This window comes from Synchiropus splendidus, chromosome 1 (genome assembly GCF_027744825.2).
Source record: "Synchiropus splendidus isolate RoL2022-P1 chromosome 1, RoL_Sspl_1.0, whole genome shotgun sequence".
NCBI lineage: Eukaryota > Metazoa > Chordata > Actinopteri > Syngnathiformes > Callionymidae > Synchiropus > Synchiropus splendidus.
In genome coordinates, this window is record NC_071334.1 from 31,653,575 (window position 1) to 31,678,542 (window position 24,968).

General features: G+C 40.2%; 1 protein-coding gene across 2 annotated transcripts in view; it reads left to right on the forward strand.

Annotated features, from left to right (window-relative positions):
• The first annotated feature begins 18,506 nt into the window (after nt 1-18,506).
• The window catches only part of bahcc1b (BAH domain and coiled-coil containing 1b), a 58,989-nt gene continuing 52,527 nt past the window's right edge, over nt 18,507-24,968 (forward strand). For both annotated transcript variants that reach the window (XM_053845010.1, XM_053845263.1), the window contains exons 1-2: nt 18,507-18,662; nt 21,252-21,364. The gene's annotated coding sequence lies outside the window, so the exon portion shown is untranslated. The remainder of the gene's footprint in view (nt 18,663-21,251; nt 21,365-24,968) is intronic.

The following is a 24,968-nucleotide window of genomic DNA, read 5'->3' on the forward strand; positions in this document are numbered from 1 at the left end:
AATAAAGTAAAATAAAATAGTTGGCATCCCAGAAAGAAATATTTTCAAGACATCTATCATTTAAAAAATATTAACAATGATGATAATTTGATATAATATGTATAATTTCTTTAGTATTGTAGTCTCAGTTTTTATTATATCTCAAACCTATTTTTTTACCACTTTAGTTTTTACAAATTCTAATTTTGATCGATCATCTTTGGTGTCACGCAACAGCATACGGAATCGCTTAGTTCTTATTTTTGTGAAGGTTGTAGACGGGACTTACTTAGTTTTTTTCAATGCATCAGCATCATCAAATGTCGAATCCTGTTTTTCCAGATGCCTCCAAGATTCCACTCAGGAAAGGGATGCAAGGTCTCAAACTGACCGATCACACATGACGTCATTCCACCCAGCCACCTGAAAAGTTTCAGGCAGTGGCTGGACCTATTTCCGCAGCTGGAGCCCCGGCCTGCTGCCCTCAGGGATCGACCACTATTGTGTTGTTTCACCAGGAAAGAGAAGAAGGAGTTGGAGGTTGCAGTGTGACCTGAAGCTTTTCACCAGCTGTGCATGCTTCCCCCTCCCCAGAGATGAAGGATGTCCAGGAGCAGGTATGTGAGACTGACGAGGGGGTTTTGAATTCGGTGTTCATTAAATGCAGCAGGACCTTTCACCGCTCCTCTCCTTTGTCTTCCTCCTGACCTCAGCTTTTTCCAGCTGTGCCCCTCCCCGGCTGTGATTCCACATAAATTATATAATTTGATTTTATTCAAAGTGAGATTACAAGAGTTTATGTGTGCATATGTGTGTGATCAGAGAGGTTAGGACAGGAAAACCCTGGTCATTGTGCACCAATGACCCCACAAAATCAATGTGACAGACCGGTTGATTGGCTGGAGGGTCCTGTCTCTCTGCACCTAATCCCTCAAGGTAGACCCTCGGCCAGGCCTGCTGCGCTTGTGTGTGCGCCTCTGCTTGTATGTGTGTCTTTGTGCACCTAATCCCTCAAGATAGACCAAAGGCCATGGGTCTGAGCATTAGTGCAGTTACAGGGGTCAGGGCTGTTTGTGTATATGTGTGTGTGGTGCAGAGTGAGGGCTGGAGACTGAGCTCCACTCCACAGTGGTCCAATTAGACAGCAGAGCACCCAGGACTTTCTGTGGGACTCGCTCATGTGTGGAGGTTGCAGCGGGGTGGGGTGAGGGGCACATTTCAGGGCAGATTTGGACGGATAACCTGGTAGGGGCAAAATTAGACGCAGGCATCTGGATTTGACCTCGGGCTCCGGCGATGACCCCTGGCCACTAGGGGGTCACGGGGCACAAAGCAGAACACTGACCCTGCACAGGTCAAGCATGCGGGCGACTGAAAGGATGCCTTTGTGAGGCTTGGCATGCTCACTATTTCCCATGAGCACCAGGGGACTGTGTCTGCCCAGGAAACTGGACTGACCAGCCACAGAAGGTGTATGTGGACGCTGTCATGGATTTTTCTATCACTGATTTAATCTGGCAATGAGCCCAAACTCAAGTTTAAGAAATGCAGAATTATGGAAGAACCATGTTCTAACATCAGGTACTTAAACTTCCCAACTAAAATCCAGAAATCTTCACCATGTCATAGTATCGTGTTGCATTCAAGTAGATCTCGACAGTCCTGGTACTCAGAACCTGTACACATGAGTTTGCCGTGTCCATCTGTGACTCGACATGGTGCCCTCATCCAACCACTGCCATTCTGGACTCTGAAACAAGTCTACACCCCACTGACAGCACATATTTACTTATAAACCTTTGACACTCAAACCTTATGGATATCCTCAGACGTGAGACCTTCGAATGACGTAAAAAAAGAAGCATCGTTTTGACCTCAGTGGAATGCAGTTACCTGTTGCACCATGTTCCATTCCTTCCTTTTGATATCAGTACATCAAGAGTACTCATTCTTGACCCCATACAACTTATAATAGTTCTTTGGTCAGCAATGGAAATGGAATTTACCCTGATACTGATGACAGTTACAGTGCATCGTGAACCCAAATATTGAACCAATCCTCTACCCAGTTCATCATCTAAACTGCTCCCATTTTGGAATTGATAATGATGATACACGAGAGAAGTGACAAAATGACTTATTTTTCAAAACACAAATATTGACCTTAGCTGTCAAGACCTTACTGCAGCTGCTGATGCATTCTGCTATGATTCAGTTAAATATGACAAATGTAATGGTGTTTGGTAATGTTTTACACTTGCGATGTGATGTGATGGGCATGTTTCTATTTTAATGGAAATATGAAAAAATATGGTTTTCCAGCCACATTGACTTTTAGAATGAGGTGAACTTTTTCTCAAATCACATATACCCTCCTTAACAAGATTTGTTTTAGCAATGTCATTGTATTTTGACTCTTTAGTGTGCCTTTTTTATTTTTTTTTCAAATAATCCATTATTTTATTAAATTTAAAAATGTATTTTAAAATAGTTTCCATCCTAAATTTCTTTTTTTCCTTTACACTTATTTTACTTTGTGATATCTGTGAATATTGTTTCGGTATATGATAATAATATTTTATATTAATATGTAATTTTTAATTCATTTAATTTGTACTTATTTTGAGCTGTAAATTCCTTGCGATCTTTTGTCAAACACACTGTTTTGAAAAGAGAATAATAGCAGTGGATTTATTTGTTTTTTAATTGGAGTCAAAATACTTAACAATAGTGACTACCTGTATATTTATTCTGCACTTGTGAAGAAAGATTGATGCTTCAACTTTCCGTGAAGTCCCAGCCAGAAAAAGAAAACATTTCTTGTGACTGTGGTCTGAGAAGCCTGGCTCACTCCGACCCACTCACATGGCCACCGTGTCTTCCCAAAAGTGCTTGAGAAGTTGACACTTGCAAGATAAATTCCCTCTCACATTTGTTGATGTTTGTGTGTGTCAGCCAGTGAGCAGGGACTGAAGGTGGGCCTGTGGTCGCCGCTTGTGTACATCTGTTAGCGGCTCCTTAATGAGCGTGCATGTGTGGCCCTCAGAGAAGCCCTCTGCTCCAGTAATCACATTTAATTACGCTCCAGCATTAGACAGACTATGAATGGGGGGTTTTCCACGGGCCTCTCACTCTGCCACTGGCTGCGTCCTGCCGAACATTGCTTACCTTTGTCCGGCCCATCCCACTGTGCTCTATTAAGACTTTGTCATTTGACCGTCACCAAAGCACTAACTGTTAATGCTGCGCATTAAAAGCAGAAAGGTAAGAGGAACAATTGGCATTTTCTTGGCTGAATGGCTCACGTCCGCCTGGTTAATGAAGCAAATGGACCACACATTAGAGTCCGTCCTCAATCGCAGAGCAGCGGAGGCACAGAGAGAGGAGTGGGGAGGAGATCCTCCGGGTTTTCTCATCAGGAATTCAAGGAAACGGTTGCTTCTTGAGCAGGGTGCATCTTTTTTTAAATGATGGCTACACCCCAAAGTTTATAGCATCCAGCCCTCCACGTCAACCCCAGGTGTATTATTACCTGTGTAGATGGAGAGATGAACGACATCCTGCACGGCTAACCTGTCTGACTGTTGCCTTATGCTACGAAAAAAATATCTACAAGGAACGCAGAAAGAAGAATGTACATCATAGGTGTGAGTGTGACCCTAAATGCTCAATGAGCGATCATAGCAATATAAACTACATTTTGCAATGCCCAAAAATTCCTTCTGTACTGTATAGTTCCATATATATATATATATATATATATATATATATATATATATATATATATATATATATATATATATATATATATTCATTGATTTTTATTGTTATATAGTATTTTTTTAACTCTTATTTCTATATTAATTTATCAAAAAATATATGTTTAAATATGTTGAAAAAAATTATTAAATGCAAACTCTTATGGAGAGACATTTTTTTCTACAGATTGACTACATTTGATTACAAATACCTCTCATCTATCAATTCAAGACCTATGACCCTGATTGTGCTTCGTACTACTCTTTCACTTGTCTGTTTCTTCACTTGTCTAACAGTAAACTGAAATAAATGTGCAATACTGTATGTTATGTGTTATGTGACATTACCAAAATGCCTGTGTCAAACAAAAGTTAGCGGTCAATATCGCTAACACAAAAATTATACTGCTAAGAATAAATCTACGCAAATTAAACTGTGGGATTTTTACCTTATCAATTTGACATATACATTTGCAGTACTGTTAATCATATTTTCCATATTCCACATTACTTATTATTATTTATATAGTTAGTTTAGTATTTCATTTGACTGGAAACAAAACAAACCCCCAGCACCAGAGAGGGAATCTGTCTTCTGCGCATGCATATCCATGCATGGAGTATTTTCTCATTTTTGTTGGTCGTATTTGAATAATGACACTCTATTCACATTCCTGTATACGTCCACGGCTTGCATGCTGAGCCACATGGCAGCGTACAGTAGATATGTTCTGGTGTGTGAGGACACATAAGGCCAGTGAGTTGTGAATGGTGTGTTTGAGTGGAACAGAATGACTGTGGGGATTCATGCTGGCTTTCCTCTATTAAATCTACAATAAGGCTCACTGTGTATGGCAGCGTTGACATCGCTGCCCAGCGCCATGATCTACGGGCCTGCATGTGTGCCTGTTTCAGAGCCCGGTTCACTACCTGCTCCCACTGATCTATAGTTGATACCACGTATGAACATTTGGGTGTGTTTAAATCACTGTCTGTGGGCTGTGGGCTTCACGGCATTGGATTTCTCATGTTTGGGTTTGGCAAACAGAAGGAGGGAATTCCTTCTCATTCCGAGCTAAGACAGAGGAAGGTCTGACTGGCGACTCCACACTTCGGACAGGGGAGTGATAATTTACAATCCTGACTAAAGGGGACTCAGTTAAGTGGTGGAAAGGGGTCGGCCCATATATCTCCCTGTAATTGACGGCGTTCTAGTCCAGCGCAGGGATCAGAGCCAGGAGCGGTGGAGTTATCCCAGGTTCTCCTCCGCTGCTTCAGGAACAGGCCTTTCATTTATGTAGCTCTCTGGTGCCAGCAGCATCGTTAGGATTTTAGGAGTGGCACTTACCACATGAACAGCCGGGTCCATAACAAACCTATATTGGGGTCATGGCTGCCTCTTTATTCTTAATTCAATTCATTATAGTGATGAAGCAAAGAGCTGCTCGTAATCCCAGGCGTCAACTTTAAAGCTGTCTTCTGAAAGTTTGGAACCTGGGAAGAACGCAATTCTCTGCTGCTTCAATGCCACCACTGGTCATGTCCTTTATATCGAGTTAAGTTTGCTCTACTAGAAGTTGGATGATTTGCACGTAAAAGTAGGACAGAACGATATGTGTTTCTGTTGTCCATCTCCCACAGACAAATTCTTCTATTAACATGAAAGATGTAAGGACAGAAATTGCATTTTATTGATACTTGACTTATGGAAAATAGGCAGAGCAGCATGTGCTGACTGGGGGAAGACACGGATGGTGTTTGACCATAGACTATTGCACTGAACTTGTCTCGTTGTACGGTGTTTTTACCTGCTGTGGGAAAGTGTGAAAACATTTACCCCGTGTGCGCGAAGTCTACCTACGTTATCAGGGAACAGGAACAAAGTTTACAAGCAATACTTGCAGTAAACAATGAAACATCCACCAGTTATCACCAGTTGAAGTGTCATATCAGTAAGTTTGACAGGTTGACACGAAAACCCTCATTTTACAATTAGAGATTAGCTGGTCATAAAAAATGTCTGTCCTTGTCACTGGCGGAAGACACCAACGGCCCACTGGACAATCCTGTAACCCAAGCTGGATCAAGTTTTTATCTCACCCTCACGCTAGTGTCAGATGTTTGGCTTACAGAGGGTCATTTGCAGTTGCTTATAGGTACAAGTCTGTGGTAAGGTTCCTCAGTGGCTTGTTGTCATGGAGGTCATGTGATGCGTCTGGCTCAACAAATATTTTAAAGGTTTCATTACCCTTATAGTACTTTCATTGTGTTTAGCCACAAAAATTCAATTTCCACTACAACAAACTACACGTTTTAATTTTTCAATACATTTTTCAATTCAATTTCTGTTTTATCTTTTGTCTTTCGCAATAATCTTGTAATTTTATTGATAACACGCACCACAACACGACACAAGTATTTGTTTGTATTTGTACTTCTGAGGCGACATATTCTTTACATTTGCAACACAAACTATGTGGGTTTATAAAAAAGGTGTCCCATTTCTTGAGTTTGGATCCCCCAACATTTTTGTCCTGCATTGTCTCATGTACAGTAGTCATCAGGAGTGTTTGTGACAAAATGCAGACGCGATGTAAGACAGGCTGCATTACTTCATTGTTGTAGGGCGAAGAGGGCAAAGGTCAGTGAAGGAGTGGCCTGACCCTCGTTGCCTCTGATGGTTTCCAGATTTGATGGCAAGTTCTTCGATCGTAAGAAAGACTAGCAGCTATTTCAGCTGTTTGCAGCCACAGATCATCCCACAATGAGCAGAGAAATTACTGAAATATTGAGGGTCTCAGTTGAGTTCAAATATCCTCATATAGTCAATGAGTATCTTGTTTATAATCCTAAAAGTAGTTGCGATATCACTAAATATAGCCACTGATACACATGCTAATTTGTGCTTTTAATTTGTCCCATATCTCATATCTGTCTCATATCTCATATCGTCTTTATCTCACTTTTAGACAACAAATCAGCTACAAAGGTTGAATGATTATGCGTTCAGTTACAAACATTCAAAAAGGCTTTCCTCTTCTCGTGCAATGTGGAAGTAGCGGCGTGTGTTGCTGCAGATGCAGCAGATACTCACCAATAAACAGGAAATGTCTCATCAATCCCAGTGAATGTGACTCGCTCTCGTCAGCACAAATTATCGGCCGGTGCTCTTGGTTATGAATGTCTCAGTTCACCGACACAAACTCCTTAAATAACTCTAATGAATTGATTAAAAGCTACATCAAGACACCATGAGGCTGTGTTCACATGATCACTGCTAACAAGATCTTTGTCGATGTGGGCTCCTTAAAAATTCAGCATTACACAGCACCAAGAAATCTTGACTTGAAATGTTTTTTTTCATCAGGTCCGGCACATCTGAGGTCCAGCACCTTGACTGGATTTCATATTCCCTACGGTGTCTGTCATAAGAAGAGTTATTTTTATAATTTATGCCAGAAATATGAGCAACAACTATTAACGTTCATTCCTGCTCCTGCTTTGAACCTTTTATATTTTTGGTAAGGCAGCATAAATTTCAGAAAGTAGTGAATTGTGGTATGCAACAGAGCACAACGCAAGAAAACAGCATACCGTAAGTATAATATAACATAAACTAGGGCAGGGACTTTGAAGGATATATTTTGATTCATTAAATACAGACTGAAATAATTCATTCATTCGAATAAAACAGATGAATCATATACAAGCTTTCTTTCACAGGAACATTTTTCACGCTACCAATTCCAGGTGCATTACACGGTAATGTCAGAACCAAAGGAGCTGTGATGAAGGAGACTAAATCAGACTGCGCTGATGGATGGAAATTTTAGGTTTAAAAGACTTCATGCCAGAAACACAAAAATGTTGTTCTGTGTACCTGGTGCACCAAGGAGTTCACTCATCGCCGGGCAGTTCCACCATAAACGCTTATGTCTGCCTTTATTGAAATACCATTTCTTTGAGGTTAATTCATTATGACCAAGTCAATGCACTTTCCTGTGCGCTAAATAGCATTTTTAATTTTTGTGATTTTAAGGGGCGAACAACAGATTCAACATGTTTCACTCATCACCATGAGTTTGGAGGGACACAAGCAGAAGAAGCTGACTAAACAGTACTTCTGGGACATGACAGCAATTACATACCAAAGCTGTACAATATCACAACTCAAAGTCAGATCAATTTAACTACAAAAATCTTTTATTTAGTCACCTGTGCTTTACTTTATTGCGTTCCTGTATTTACATGCTGATGATCAGTATGTCATTAAATGAGGATGAAAACTACTCTCTCAGGAACCTTTTTTCCATGGATGCATCTACATTAGAAACTTGGAAATTAAAGCTGCAGTTTCAGGTTTTATAACCAAAATTGGTAAATAAATATCCCTTTTTATTTCCTGATTATTGAGCACATTGGTCTGTGGGGCTCAAATTGCATAATAATCCCAGAAAAAGTACTAACCTGAGTATACACACTATTTTGAACCTCTGACAGATGCAAACTGTCGGCATTAGCTGCCACTAAATTGATTATGAAGGGGGTTTATTTTGATGGGTGTATCTTGACCCTTTATTTTACACATTTTTGAGAACTTATTAAGAATCTATTATAATCAGCATGATCAACCAATCAGGTATTTTGACATAAGACATTATAAGAAAAAAAAAGTTGTTACATAGTAAAAGAAAGGCTTTGGCAACTTTAGCATTTTAAAGACTTCCTTATTTCACCTTTCTGTTTCTACCTAGATGCACTATCTTTAGTCCTAATCTTCCTTGTCCTCCCTTCCTCTTCCTTTCTTAAGTTCTCATCCAAATTCAGCAGGGTAACTCTCTGTGGATGCCATTGATCTCTGCCTTCCTGCGTGTTTGGAGCCACAGGGTGGGCAGTGCAGGGTCTCGCGTCAACAGGGAACGTCAGGGAAGGGGATGAGGATGGTGAGAGGTGACAGGAAGGAGAGTGAGAAAAGGAAGGGGAAAGATTAGAAATGGGGGTGAGGACAAGGAGCAGGGAGGGCAGGCAGATCTAACCCCCCTGCCTCAATAGTGGTGAGGAGAAGAAAAGACACGGGCTTCCCTCGTGATCACGTCTTCCGCCCCTCTTTCTGAAGCACGCGGAGACAAGAGAGCAGCTATTTACTGGAGCCGACACATAATGGCCACTTTTATTTACTTTGATCCATTTAGCATGTGCCAAGGACTCTCGGGTCTCTGGAGCAAAACAGAACTCTGAGGTGTTAGACAAAGCCCATAAGACCCCCACTCCATCCTGTTAACTGTGCGTGTTTATTTGCTGATAGCTAAACTCCCACCAACCCACAGAACAGAAATAATCCTACTAGGGAGGAGATTTTCTGCTCAACATGTGGGCACATTTATGTATGCCTGTTCATCTCCCTCAGGCCACACACTAGCAGAAAGGTCACCGTGTTGACCCTCAGTCCAAAGGTGACTATGTTTGACTGCCCGGTCCTCTCCAGCAGTAGGCAGGCTTTTCAAGAATATCATGCCACATTTACTGTCTTTGTAGCAGTGACCTTTGACCCAGTACTGTCCCATTAGAGTAGCTGATAACTTGCCCCAAAATCATGTGCATGCGTGAGTGTTGTGTGTGCACATCACCTACACTCCAAATGATATAATAAATTACATATAGTGTGTCGCTCTTTTGGTATTTATATGCTGTGTGTCTTTGCGTGGATGTGGATGGGCCTGTAATTAATAGTGGTGCGACTTTAGCGAGTTAATCGCAATTAATAATTAACACATTAAAATATTTTTATTGCATTTAATCGTTTTAATTTAATTTCATTGAACTGTTTGCTCTCCAGACAACAGGGAACCTTTGTAAGTGCAGGAGTTCCTGGTCCACTGATCGCACTGATGCACAAGACACGTGGCAGCTAGGAGGAAGTCTCTAATTAATTAGATTATTTTTTATCAAATCCCACCCCTAGTAATTAATTAATTGTATTATATTATAGCATATCTGTGTATGGAGTACCTACAGTCTAGGCTGGTGCAGTCAGTGTGTTTGTGCGCGGACCTTTTGCTATTTCCTTCGATTTGAGGATCAAAACTGCAAAATAAAAATGTAATTTAATTTAGGTTTGGTTTAGGTTGACCATTTGTTTTGGATGGTTAGGTTAAGGGTGAGAGGCTGGGGAAATAATGAAAGTCAATAAGATGACAAAAACATGACTGAGAGTGTGTGTGCGCGCGATAACAAAGTCGATCTCAACAATATTTGGAAATAAAACGTACTTTTCTTAAAGTATTGTAAAACCAATGAAAATGGCAGCCATTAAATAAGTCTTCCATTGAAATAATAGTTGGCCATTTCATTGAAAAAAAATTTTATGATACAAATGGAATTATCATTAAATGATAATTAGTGCATAATAATAAATGAAAAATGTATTGATCCTGTCCGCTCCCAATTAAATGATCAACACTTGTATTTTAAGAGCAGTGAATGTGTATAGCAATAGCACTACAATTTTGATGGCAAGATTAGATTTTTTATTGCATATCATGGCAATAAATATTTCTTGGCAATATTTATTGCCAAGATGAACATTTGGTGGTACAATTTTTGTGTCTATATTGGATAATAAAAGCTGTCAAACGAGTAAAAAAAAAATCCTCTGCATTGTTGTGATACTTGAGATCACAAGTGTTTCCTTCTCCTCTTTGTTCCAACTCTGCTGACAGAAGAGCGACGACCTCTCTGTCAATCTGCTGCATTCATAAACAAATGTGCTTCTGCATAAAGATCAGCCCTCATTTCTCCTGCAGTCACTCATAGCCCCCCTTCCTCACACCGATATGCCCCACCATGAGTGTGCACTGACCCCCACCCAATCTTGCCAATCACTAACATACCAGTCTTTCAAAGTATCCTGTGTGTAACATTTGTAACCTGTTAACACACACACGCACACACTGATGCGCACCAGAGGCTAACATCTGTAAGGGATTTGTACAGTGGGATGATGCCCAATAATAAATAATGTGAACATTTGAAACTGATTTTAGTCCCCCTCTGAATGACCCTAAACAAAGTCAGGGGAGAGTTAGAATGGGTGAGTGTGTGTGGAGGGCAAGAGAGGGGGACCTTCCGTGTACAGTGTATCACTGTATTATTCATGCATGTCGATGAAATGACGAAACTCACATTCCCACAGGTGTTCCCCATTCCCACTCACCCAAAAGGCTCACCTCTCTGTCCCCTCACTCACCCTTCACCATCCCCCCTTTAATAGAAATATGCTTTCCATTACTCCACTGACGTTGAATCGCACAGATCTTCTAATTGCTTCGCTTCATCAGACTCCGGTGAATTGTTGATTTAGGATCAGATCGGAGCCCCACTCCTTGTCTGGAATGTGGCCACCAGGGGAGGCTGTGGCTCAACTTCTACTCCCGAGGCCAGCTGATCTGGGAGGTCAGAGGTCGACAGGCCATCCTGAAAAGCGCCAGGGCTCGGCAGTTGAGCTGATTCAGAATTTGCCCTCGACAGAGCCCGAGAGAGTGGCTGAGGTGTGGCTGGCGTGGATGTGACTCCTCGTGTGTCCTCCTCCTGCGCCCTTTGACCTATTTGCACGCATCTTTGTCAGGAAGGCTTGTTGCGTATTTCTGCCGTTGTCATGGCAGCGGCAGCTTGTTTGAGACCATGACAGGATCATCTGTTATGCCACCTGACCTTGTACTGAACCGTCACGCCCAAACTTGCACGCATTGGTGTGTGTGTGTGCCTTGTTTAGCTATTCTTGCGGAGACCAAGTCTTGGAAAAAACACCTACTTGTGAGGACATTTTTGCTTTGCGGGGACCTTTTGCTTGGTCCCCACAGGTTTGGCCATGTGTTTTGGATGGTTCGGTTTAGGGTGAGCGGCTGGCGAGAGCATTATGTTAGTGAGAGGCCCCCACAAAATAGAATACAAATGTGAGTGTGTCCTTGTATAGCTATACTTGTGGGGACCAGTTTTTAGAAACACACCTACTTGTGGGGATCTTGTGGATTTGTGGGGTCCTTTTAGTTTAAGCCTCAATTTGAGGATTCAAACTGGGTCATTATAATTAAATTTATGTTTGGTTCAGAGTCCTGGTTAAGGTTAGCCATTTGTTTTGGATGGTTAAGTTAAGCGTGAGAGGATGGGGAAAGCATTATGTCAATGAGAGGTCCTCATAAGGATAGAGTATGTATGTGTGTGTTTTGATATTACAGAGGTAATAAAAAATAAAAAAATGAGTTTCAGTTGGTTGATGGTTTGTGTCAAATTTAGTCATCCCCTACAACAGTTCTGCAATTCAAGGCCACTCAGTCATACAATTCAATGGCAGTAGAGGAATGTGTGTTAACTTCTCATTTGTAAGAAATGCTTTCATGCCATCACTGCAAAACACAGTCTGCAGTGGCCAGTAGCCATGTCCATAAGACCTCTGCAGTGAGAAATGAGAATATCTTTGAATCCAACAGGCAAGTGAGCGAATATTGTTTATTCCTCATGGATGTAGGTGGGTGTGAAATGTTGTCTAAGGTGGTGCATGACTTGTATGACAGTCAGCGAGGCTCGGGAGAGAGGTAAAGCTGACCTTGTGACACACTCTGCCACATCAGCACCCACACGCACCTTCACATCTGGTTTGTCCATTGGGCCCTTTTCTCAATCCACGGGCCCCTCCTCCAACACACACACACACACACACACACTGTGGTGCAGGTCCTCATCGCTTTCTCTATCTCTGGCAAAGTAAACCCACCATGTGAGAATGATGAATGGCCCATCCTGCACCGGAAGAACACGTTATTCACCTCCTGCTCTACACACACACACACACAGATACACAAACATGGCTTTCTCTCTGTTTCATCTGATCTCTTCTTCCTTGGCGACCTCGTAATCAGACCAGGTCCACACGCACACACATGTTTCGAGACATTCAAAATCCCTCAATGGAATTTCCAAGTCACCTTGAAGGCAACGTCACGTACAAACCCTTGCACGTTGTTTGCTCTCAATTTTGGTGTGGTCTGTGCGTAGTGTGCTTTATGAGCCCCAAATGATGAAACACCATCGTGTAACATCCATTTTAGCTGCTACTCCCACTCTCCCATCACCATGTCTGCAGCTTACATAAACCTAAATATTTCAATTCACCTCTATTTAATAATATAATAGATCATATCTCGAAACACCGACGGGTACTCAAAACAGGTCTTTTACACATTAAAAAACAAGTGCTTAGTTTGTTGCAGATGAGGCACAAATATCAGAGCTTTCTACTGCGTTGCTTCACACCAGATTCTGCGACTCTTGGAAGTGAAGAACAAAACTAATTATGGTTGTGTTGTTTCATTAATTAGACAAATCCGATGATATATATAGTTGCACGGTTGTCTTGTAACATCATCAGAGCGGTTTTCCAGTGACTGAAATATGCAACGGAAATGTGAGGGCTATTATTTATTTTTTCATATGTTTCACTTTGAACACATATTAAATGAAATACTTTTGTTATTAACATTATTAACATTTTTCATGTGAAGATGTGAAGAATTTGCATTCGGTGTATATCAATCTTTTAGCATTATGTTGCTGTCTTTTTGGACTGTGGTGAGCCAGATTTCAACATGAATTGTCTGCCGCTACATGTCATCAAAATATTGCTGTGTTCATCAGTTGAAATGCTGTCTCTGTGACATGACAGGGTTAGTGACAATCCAAAAATAATACCCATATCTTTAAGCAGCTTGTGACCGTTATCCAAACAAATTGCGAATGATCAACCCATCATTTTCACAACCTAGTGCATTAACATTCTATGGGCTTGGCAGCAAACCCGTTTCATTAGTTTCATCATACGTCACATGTCGACCTGCGGGAGTCCAAAAATCAGCCAGGGGAAATGTTAAAACTCCAGGTGGTCCACAGCCAATTAAATAAAGCATCAGTGTGCTTCTTTTAGAAACACACACTTCGGAGAAACCCTCTGGACGCAGAAAGAGGAAGTAAAAAAAATTAAATGATTTCCCCCGCAAAAAAACCTCGACAAAGAAAACAAGAAAGAGAAGTTTCATTTGCTGTCAAAACATTTGTAGTGGAATTAAACATATGGATGCCACAGGCAACGCAAGGACTGGAATATATTAGAGCGGCACAATGTTACACTAACCCTCCAGTATCTTGCCACGCTCCTGGAGATTAATGGAATAAATAGGAGAGAAGGTGTGTGTGTCTTTTCACGCGACACCAAAATCTATATTTCCCCAAAATAACAGCTCATAGCGTTGAAATCTTCAGATCAAAAGCTAAACCTTACATTTTCTGAACTATAAAGTATCCCAATCCTGAAATCTGCACATATGTTTGATAACGTACAATTTGATTTGCTAACACATTTGCAATTCCTATACTTCCGATATACAATTCCTTTACTATAGTTACCTTGTCTCCTTTCACATTTCCACGTGTGATCCCCGCCCTCTGAACAAAATACAATCTGTGTGTATGGAAACCTTCACAATTTAAGATTGAGATTATATTTATGACTCAGTTTCTCGCCGCCACACGACATCCTGATCACAACCTCTCCCAAGTTCCGTGCTGCTTCAGTCAATCATTTAAATGTCTTCTTTCCACCGTCTCCGACTTGTTGTATTGTTGTATTTTTAGTCTTAGTCTTTAAAAAAAACACACAATTTTTGCTATAATTCACTTATGCAAAAATGTCAATAAACACACTTATATGACTGTGTTCTCTAAAAAGTCGCTTCAAAGATTCAATCGATCACGAATGCATTTCAGAAGTATATATATATATATATATATATATGAAAAAAACAATTTTATTTTAAGTAATTTCTTTATTTTTCATGTTTTTACCAGGACTAAACATTCAGCATTTTCAGGCACCGTTGCAGACAAACTATCACATTCAATGAAGACTCTCAGTTGACAAGAACCACTTGAATACAAACCGTGGTCACGCTCTGACACCCAAATGTATAGCTGTCTTTTTCACGTTGTTTCATTTTGCTGGTGCAAGTCTGCCCCAGTTATCGTCACTTTTGTTTACTCCCATGAAAGCTTTTACATTACAAAACAAATGTTTAAATATAATTGATTAACTGAAAACATGAAAATTATAAAATTCAAGAGATTTGCCATCAAAAACATATTTTTTGTTCAAATTGTTTTCCAGCTAATTTATTAAAAAATGACTTCTTGTTTTTTTAAGTCCATCGTAAGAATCCTGTGTGCCAAAGCATATTTTGCATTTGCAATTCCACACAGCTAAGATACTAAATTATATACTATATTCGGACAAAAGGCATGTATCCTAGATACATACTTATATTTGCAGTTTTGTCTCAAGGAGACAATGTGCCATTTTAGCCTGGTTTGACCTTAAACACACACTAGTGAAATGAAGCACATTGAGTGAGCTGGATTTTTAAACAAAGGCGTGGTGGGGTGGACAGATGCCCCTCCTGCACTAAATTTGGTAAATGTGGCCCTATGCATATTTTACATTCGGCCCATTATTGCAAATTCACAGATCCGACAGTGCGAGAATGACGGCCAATTTATCATTCATTGCGGTAAATCGCAGCAGAGAACGCATTTAATTGAGTTTGTATTATATTTCTTAGCTGGGTGCCTTCTTGCTATAGGCTGGGGGGGGGGGTGGTTCTCTTGCAGGCCATCTCAGTACAGCAGGAGCTCGGGGGAGGGGGCATGAAGGGGTGGGATGGGGTGGGGTTCCCCACTTGTCTCCTGTCAGCTCCGCCTCTGTCTTACCAAACAATCAGTTAAAAATCCTCTGCAATGAAAGTGAAAAGTGTGTGTGGTCGAAATTTGATACAATTCCATTATATCCTCGCCTATAATTTCAATCAGTTGTAGTCCAATTATTTTATTACGGTTGCAGTCTAATGGCTGTACAAATAGATAGTTATAGTATAGCAATGTCATTCAGCTTCACCTACATTTTAAAAGAAACGGTGCAGTCGCGTTTTTCTCAGTTGTGATAATACATTCCTGCTCCCTGCAGATGGTGGACTTCCATGGCGCCTCATGGCTGCACCACTCGCTTAATTTGCTTCTTAATTGTCTGAGATGCAATAATGAAGGAGCGAATGGCCTACGCGATATGACCACTGCGCTACACCAACCACAACTAAATCACCTCCTCGACACCTTCTCAGTCTCCCATCGACAAAACTCTCGCTTTGTGGTCTCGCTTTGCCAGTAAACACACTTCCGTGCAGCTTAGCTAGGACGTATCCCAGCAAGCCCCACCGCCGTGACCCCTACGACCCTTCTCCGCTCTCCTGACAGAAGAACCCCACCCCCTCACGACATTTCTAATGGTGGTTCTGAATTCACCTTGAAAGCCTTTGCCTACCTGCACCAACGCTGACACACACAATTGGCTTAACTATTTGTTCTTCTAAAACCATTTATATAATAAAGGCAAAACTCGATATTTGGATTTGATTTTCTTAAAAACATTTTTTTCTTTCCAGATTTGTTTTTATATTTATGTATTCTCTTTTGTGAGTGAAAGAAATATCAACAACTCAGATGTTCAGTTTTCTTTGTCCGTTTGAAATGTTGATCAATGATCAATTTTATTGAAGTTTAGTGAAGTAACAGCAACATACAAACTTAGAGCGACACACAAAGCAAACAGTTACAAAACAATAAAATAGTCCTCTTCATAATTTCCAAAAAAAGTACAACATAAAACGTAATATGCCTTAAATGTTAATCATTGAAAAAAATAGATTGAAATTTAAATCCTTTATTGCACGCAATAGACCAGAAACAATTGTCAATAGCAAAACAAATAAATTATCTCCAGTAAATCTACAATATAGTTGCATTAATTAATTTATTATGCATCCATATCTCAGTTTTCCTCAATCAGCAAAACTTCACATTTTAAATTAGAAGCAATTTTCCACGATGCCAGCTAAAGACAGAACAGTTGGAGTAGTGTGTTTTTAATTGTGGGTGACAACATATGTCAGAAAGACTCAGTAAATTAATTTAAACATCTTTGTCTCCCATTGTCTAACTGTCCAAATCGGTCAAAGCAGTTTCAGGGCGTGTTCCCTGACTAGACAGAAATCTGTTCGCACCCAATCACACATACACAACGATGAAAAAAAGTACAAATAAAAATACATACAAAATGATGATAATCATCAACTTAGTGAAACAAAACAAACATATTTCATTGTAAATGTTACTTTAATATTCACTTCAGCAGACTAATACATGTAAATTTCAATAACAACAATTTGTCTAATATGTTTTTGTTTTGTTTTTTTACCCTTGTCATTAAATATTCATTGCTCAAATCTTAAACAGTTTTCACCATATCTGAAAAATATAGTTAATATGATTGAATGTTCAATTTTAATGATGAAATGTAAATGTAGCAACAAGCTACTCTATTATACACCATATAGTTTTTCTTTTTCATGTTCAAACAATAGCTCCAGAAAATGGAAAGCAAATGAACATGTGAATACTTACATTTAACTGTTCTGAAGTCAGTTAAAGATTTTATTCACGTTATATTTTGCATTAATTTATATCACATTACTGTCATTAGGTTATTTATTGTTCTTGGTAATAAGTACTTTGAAGTTAATTAGATCAAATGTTTTCTCGTAGTGGATTGTTGACGAAGAGTCATTTACTCTGCACGTCGTCATTGAACATGTAACGGCTTGGTTGACGGTGAAACAATGAAAATAAAAAGCTAATAAAAGAAATTGCTAATAAAGTAATAGCGACAATATACATGCTTTTTAATGGCTGACTCTATTTAACATTGTAAATATTTGTAACACATTAAACGTGTATTTGAAAAATGCTGTGATCTGAAAAATAAAAAATAAAAAAATAAAATAGATTGGTCAAAATCCACAAATCTCATCTAACGTTCGACAATTGAATATAGTTGTTTTATGAATAAATAATACAGTATTCGTTTGCGAAGATATATACAGTTACATTGTAAAACCGCAACGAATTTCCATTATGAAGACACACACACTAAGTAGCGCGCACACACACACGCACATATATCTTCATAATTATGTTTAATGTTTGCATAAAATCTACATTTTTATTTGCAATATTAAAAACACCTATCCCTTAAAATACAATAATTTATTACCTTTGTTGATGGACACGCACATACACAGCCAGTGTCCAAACAAAACGGAAACGAAGCGGGGCAGTATTTCCTACATTGTATGTATAATTACATTGTATTTCATTATATAATGCGCCTATATGTTATTGTTATTATATCTTGTATGGCGTGCTGAGCATTTATATATTTTTCTTTAAAGAACCGTATTTACAAATCTTTATCTCCACTTTTATAAAAAACTCTGGACTGGAAAAATATGATGCTCATATAAATCCTTCAACAGTTTATAAATTAATAACTGAAATATATATATATATATATATATATATATATATATATATATATATATATATATATATATATATATATATATATATATATATATATATATAACATGAAAAAAATAAGGCTTTGACCGTTGTTGGCGAGTTTAAAATAAATTTTAGATTATAGTTTATAAAGAAAACAATTATGAAAAAATGTAGCGCCTCACCTCATATATCCTTAACAGAAGACAATTAAAATCATAAAAAGGTGCTCGCTGTCCTCCACTTCCACATTCTTCGTCATTGTAACATGAGACGGCTGCTGCCGAGTCCGTTTCACAGCGCAGGGGGGAAAAGAAGAATTTGAAAATGGCGCCCGCCGCCAAACACCTCCCAGCCGTTGACGACGACCAAGCCGGAGGAGGAGTGCCATGTGCGTTTCCCCGCTGCTGTAGCCATGCTCCGGTGTCCTAGGTATTTGCACGTGAAAGCTTTTTGGCCGTATCTGGTTCCTAGGATCGTTGTCCCGTTGTCCGTCCGGCCATTTTGAGGCTGCGCTACCGGGTATTCGACGTCCTCCTCGAGCTTCCCAACCCCCCGCCACTCCTCCTCCAAACAGCCTCTGGTCCCTGTCGCCAGATTTTCGTCGTCAAAACACATACACGAGCACGCACATTCCGTCACTTAGCAGTTGCTTTACTCGAAACCGGACCGTCTTCTCCGCCGCCTCGGTGCGCGGGACGGAACCTCTTGTAACAGCGGCGTGTAGCATGGCAGCTGGGGTTTCCAGGGGCGAGTAGTGAAGAGGGGAGCGCGCACTCTCTCTCTTTTCCCTTCTTTCCTCGGCGGCAGCCAGGGATGGGGAGGAGGGGAGGGAAGAGTAGAGGAGGAGGGGGAAGCCCACGCCGATAGCTGGAGGGAGCCCCAGTGCAGTGGGGTGTGTGTGTGTGCGTGCATGCTCGAATCGTTGCTAGGAAATCCTCTCTCTGTCACTCTTGCTTATTCTCTCTCTCTCTCTTACACACATACACACTCACACGGGATCTCAATGTGGGATGAGACAGCAGCAGCTGCAAATAATAGTTTGGCATGATGATAACAAAACTTGTGTTCACTTTGATTGCGGTACTGACACTTCTTAAGCATGTCAGGAAGTGCGCTGTAAACAAAAACACGCAGTTAAATCCAATCATAAAGAGCTATTATTTCCCATGTTTGGCCTGTTATTTATTTAGTATTTTCAAAAATTTACATCCAGAGCAGCATCCTGTTGCATTGCTAGTTTTCCCTACGCAGTGCCCTGCCTTTTGTGTGTGTTTGTGTTTGTCAAACAAACACACTGGCATAAAACTACAAAGGGATTTGTTCAAAGTTATTCTACAGTTGGGCACCCTTTCAGAACAGGCAGAGAAAACAGTGAATTTGATAAGTTATTATAGTCCAAATGAAAGTTGTGGTTTTCATCATGGCCATGAAAAATCTATCAGCTAATGAAAGAGGGGATTGTAACCATCAGGCACGTGGATAAATAACCTCACAGCTCTGTGCAACTGCAGTGTTGGTGCAGCATCCAGAGAGCAATCAGGAATGGTTAATTTGATTACCGCAGAGGTGGAGCCACTAAACATTTAAGTAAGACGTTTCACAATTTTCAGAATGTTATGTTAGTTACAGGACCCATGGGTCATAGAGGCACCTTCCCTGCTCACGGCGCTATTCTCTGACTGAGCTCAATGCCCAGGGAATAGAAGCTAAAAACGTAATTGTCTCTTCAGTCTTAAAACTGTATGTTGCTGTGTTGTAAGCACTTGCTGAGCGCCCCTCTTATATATATTCTTTTTTTTTAGAACTTTTTAAATTATTCAAATGAAATTGTCATTATCATAATGGACTTCACACTTTACAAGACTGATTCCCCCTTTACATTAGTAAAATTCCATCAGACCCGCCAGAGTGAAAGCTTCTGGGTTGGTGGGCTGAAAGATGAAGTTTGCCTCACTCAGTAAGGGAAACAATCTTTCATTATTTTAAATGACCAGAGTCATTACGTGAGATTCAATATTCCTACTCGTATGACTAAGAGGTCTTTGGACGCAAGATGTATTGAGATTAGTGTGTTAAAAATCAGGTAGTCCATGATGTGTGTGTTTGTGTATGTGCTCTTTCTGGTGGTATTTTCAGATAAATCACTCTGTGCTTGCAGAACAGTCAGTCCTCACCTAAGTAAACGCACCCCTGAGGGCAACAGATTTATCTGCGAGAGGACGGTTCACCTCCCGCACACACACACACACACACACCCTCCTTTTCTCCTCTCTTCTGTTATCCCCTTCCCCTCGCAGTGGAGATGGATGGCCCGTGTCCCCTTTGTCTACATGCAAATGGACTTTAACCCTAAATTAATGGATAACTCCCCAGAAAGGTTCTATAATGCTTTGCTCACGTGATGAACATACACATATGCTGCTCTGACAGAGATGGAAATCTTGTCAGTTTTTATACACAAAAAAATAGGACGTAACAATAAGTGGTGTTTTACCATTTGTGAGTATTCCCACAGAAAATCAGTGACATTGGTCTGCTTATGTCTCCCACGTGAGATCTGTTTTTTCTACCACTATAAAGACCCCTCCCAAAGCATTGCCCCACACAAATATCTTGTTATTGCCGTTTCATTTTCATGTCATGCGAGGACATCTGAACTCTTTTTTCAGTTATATTTAGTGCACGAGGGCATGGGATGACAGATGCTCCACGTTTAAACACAAAGGTGCTATACGTGCAGGAACTGCCATGTAGATACGATCACCCATTAGATGTGGCGCCATGCTGCTCCACTACATTACTGCAGTACTAAAATTTTATTTTAGTTGCGCACTCACTCTGGTTGATCAAGCGGGGAAGGGGGTTGGAACGCGGCAAGTCTGTTCTGGAGTGGGTGTCTGCGTTCATGTGCAGTCGTAATATTTTTGTGAACAATAAAGCCTCTTCCTCCATGTATACCTGTCATCCCCGTGAGCACAGTCCATGAAATATTCCCTGTTTGCTTCATGTCATCCACAGCCTGCATTATGTAAAAAATTCATCTGGCAAAGAGGCGACTTGTTGCTCGAGATGACGAAATCCTGCTGGAGAACACAAGATGGAGAACAAAGGGGAAGACTGATTCTGCCTAAGTAAGATGGATATTTTAATAGCTTCACTTCATATTAATTCCTACAGGCACACCACATAAACATATCTGCAACAACTGCCTCTATGATACAGAGGAATGTAGGGAAGAGTTGGCAACAAAGTGAGGCGTGTGCAAACACATGCTGTACCTTTGCTCACTTATCACCGTCTGATAGCCCATTCAAAACTATATTAGTATGTTTATAGAAGCTGCTTGATATTATATAGACAACCCCAAATTCCTTGAAGATTTAAAATGGTTACTTGAATGTTTTCATTTATCTTTATTTGTCCATTTTTATATGACTGTTCTGTCAATCCTTTGTAATTCTAAAACTGATTCTGTACCACTTTTTTTTTAAATTAATTTTACTCTTATTCCTCTGTGAAACTCTGACATTCCACTGTCCAGATATCGTGCAGTCGAACTGGAATCTGATAAGCTTTGTCAATGCTCACGTCCTTGCATCAAAGAGCTGCTCCAGATAATTAAACTCACAGTTCTCTCTTTTTGCAGTTGCAAGACAAAATTATTCCAGCTTTGAAAGGTTTTCTAACTTTTGTATTCATCTGGTTGCTAATGGCTTTTTTTTCCGATACCAAATTTTGCTAAAGGCATTTACTATTACACACCCATATAAATAATTTTGGATGAACAGTAGTTGCTCTTGATGGTGCAAAATAACCTGCGAAACTTTATCTACAAAATGTAACGCCAACCCACGTCTGCAACCAAAAAAACTCATCATTTAATCAGACAAAAAATGGAATAATAAGCAGCTCTAGAAATGAGGAAGGTTGGTAAAAGTGAGTTGACCCTGTGATGGCAGAACTGATTGGATCAGTGTTGAGTTGACCTTTGACCTCACATCTGGGGGAAAAAACAGGTTCAAACACACACTTCCTTTCTCTCGGTCAGGCAACAGATCACATGACTCCTGAGCAGCCATCCCATGGCGCGTGATGCTTTTGCAGATGTAGAGTGATGGGGGAAATGAAAGAGGAAGAAAAGGAGTTTTATTGAAAGATTGGAACGGGAACAAGGGCTAGGGGGTGACACGGAGAACAAGGGAACACGTCAGCAGACAGCAAGGAGAAGGGGGGCTGACAAAGCTAGCTTTGTCCGACCCTTGGACGCCACATTAGCAGCTGCAATAAAAAACTAAGAAGAGCATGGACGGAAGATGGTATAGAGATGTGACTAGCATGGATGACGTATAAGAGACGTCTCTGTCGCTGAGGCATTACAGCATTTTGGTGCTGCCTCCGAAATATGCATTCAAGACATAATTCATCCAGAGATGGAAGACGTGCCACACACTGACCTAGCATAAGGGCACCACTGTGTGTCCTAACAGGACTTGTATGCAACTAAATATTGCATTCAAAAGTTTACAGCTCTGAAAAGCTAGGATCCTGTGTTCTCAGTACATTAGTGACTGGAGCTTAGTCACGGGGTCATGGGGCCCCTTTAACGCCCACATTGTAATGTATGTGTGCATCTGCATTTGCTTCATACATGAATGTGTGTGTGTGTGCGCATGCTCGCAATGGCCTCGGGGACAAACAAGGTCCATTATCCCCAAAACCACATGACCATGTAAAACTAAAGAAAGCAACAGCATCTTTAAATCTGGTGGCACCTTGAAGTGTTTTCTATTTGCCAAAAAGGAGCTGGACTAAAATTGGAACCAGAGACAGGTTTAATGTTGAATTCTTAACCTATCACAGCTGTGTCACACACACACACAGACAGACACAGGCTGGCAGTGCTTGCACCGCTTTAAGGGTAACTGTATTACACCACAACAGAAGCATAAGGCAGTGAATAAAGAAACTCAATCATTTTACCTCATTCATCACTGAGACATGATTTAAAACACAGGTGTCAGATGTCACCAAAGGCCATCCCCTCAACAGCTGAAGGCAGTCCACCTAATAATTACAAGTTTCCTGTTATTAAACTAAATAAAATTCACCATATAAATAGCTAGCTGATTTAAGAGCCGCAAAAGCAGAAGTGCACATATAGCAACTATTCTTTGTTGATGATCTTCACTACCCAGCAGCGGTAATCTGGTCCAGGCATTCACTGGTCTAATATAAAAAGGCTTTTATCCCTTTTGCTCTAAGCACCGTAATTGTATATATATATATATATATATATATATATAATCACCAAGGACTGCCTGTCTCTGTTATTCTGGTCAATGAGCATGCTCAGACTTGTTTTGTTTACATCTGGAGAATACTCTTTTAGCGGACCCTTTGGAAAAGAAAAAAAACACTTTTATATGAAAGATAATCAATCACAGAATTGCATGATGTTTGCTTGGTGTCCTTGTTGGATCAGGACTCTTAAATGGTCATTTGAATAGTTCATTTGGCACAACATTCAGTTCTGGTTTGGATTTTAAATGTTACAAACCCACTCTACCTGCATTGCCAAGCATGTCTACATGTGTTATGTGGATGTGGAAATGGTGCATGACCTGGTGACCTCGCAAAAATAGTATGTGTGCACCATAGGGATATGGGGCAACGGGCTTTATTTAAAGAACTAGGTGTTGGTCTTATCCAGATCTTTATTCTTGTTGCTGGCCCTGCTCCTTGTTATATCATGTGGATTTAGCTGTGTTTTCAAATTGGCTTCAATGTACGCTTATTTACTTCCTTTTGCATTAACAAATAATTCGCTTCAACTGTGACTGCTTGTATTTTAATTTGAATGAGGATCACCTATGTGCCAGCACGGTGAGATGGAATGTCTTGTGTTAATTGAATACTACTTGTTGTCTTTTAATATAACTTGTCTGAGATAAAGGATTGAATGGATCCATACATTCAAAAATGATGAATTCAACTTGATTTACAAAGCCAGAAACATAAACATTAAGCTTCAAACGCTGACATCAGGTGATTAGGTCATGGTGACATAATATTGGGACCTTCATGTTGGGTAACATGAATTTCAAAAGGTGGAGGCATATGTTGCAAATCCACTACGCACAATGCAGCAGTCAATAAAACAATAGTCCAAGAGAAGGAGTGGTTTATTTGGACGCTGCCTCTCTGCTATCTCATAAATCAGCTGAAGAGCAAACCATAATGGAAGGATTTATGTTTGTATTATTGCTCTCAGTTTCTATTTTCCGACACTGCGTTAAGGCCAGCGATGGTTTTGGAAATGTCATAATTGAATTACTCTGCTGTAACTTTAAGCGGTCTGTGGAGGCTTGTGAAATGCTTTTCTGTCACTTTACTCAGATGTTGCATAGTTCTTAATACAGCACTGATCCTGTAAACGCATGACTTGAGACGCCGGTGCCATGAGGGCCATTTGTCCTCTCTACTTCCATTTTTAACAACAGAAAGTACTATCAGAACAGCTAAAATGGGTCGACCTCGGTTTAAAATACATATAACGCACGTTATTCACATGGAGGAATGCAGGGACATGGATCCAGTGACTCATTTAGCCGCTCCAAGCTCGGATGAAGCCTTCTTGGTTACTCAATTCTCTCTATGGGGTTTGTGTAAATTGTGTACTAAAAACCAAGAGCACAATCTTTACGTGATTTTACCTCATTTAAGATCTTTTAAATA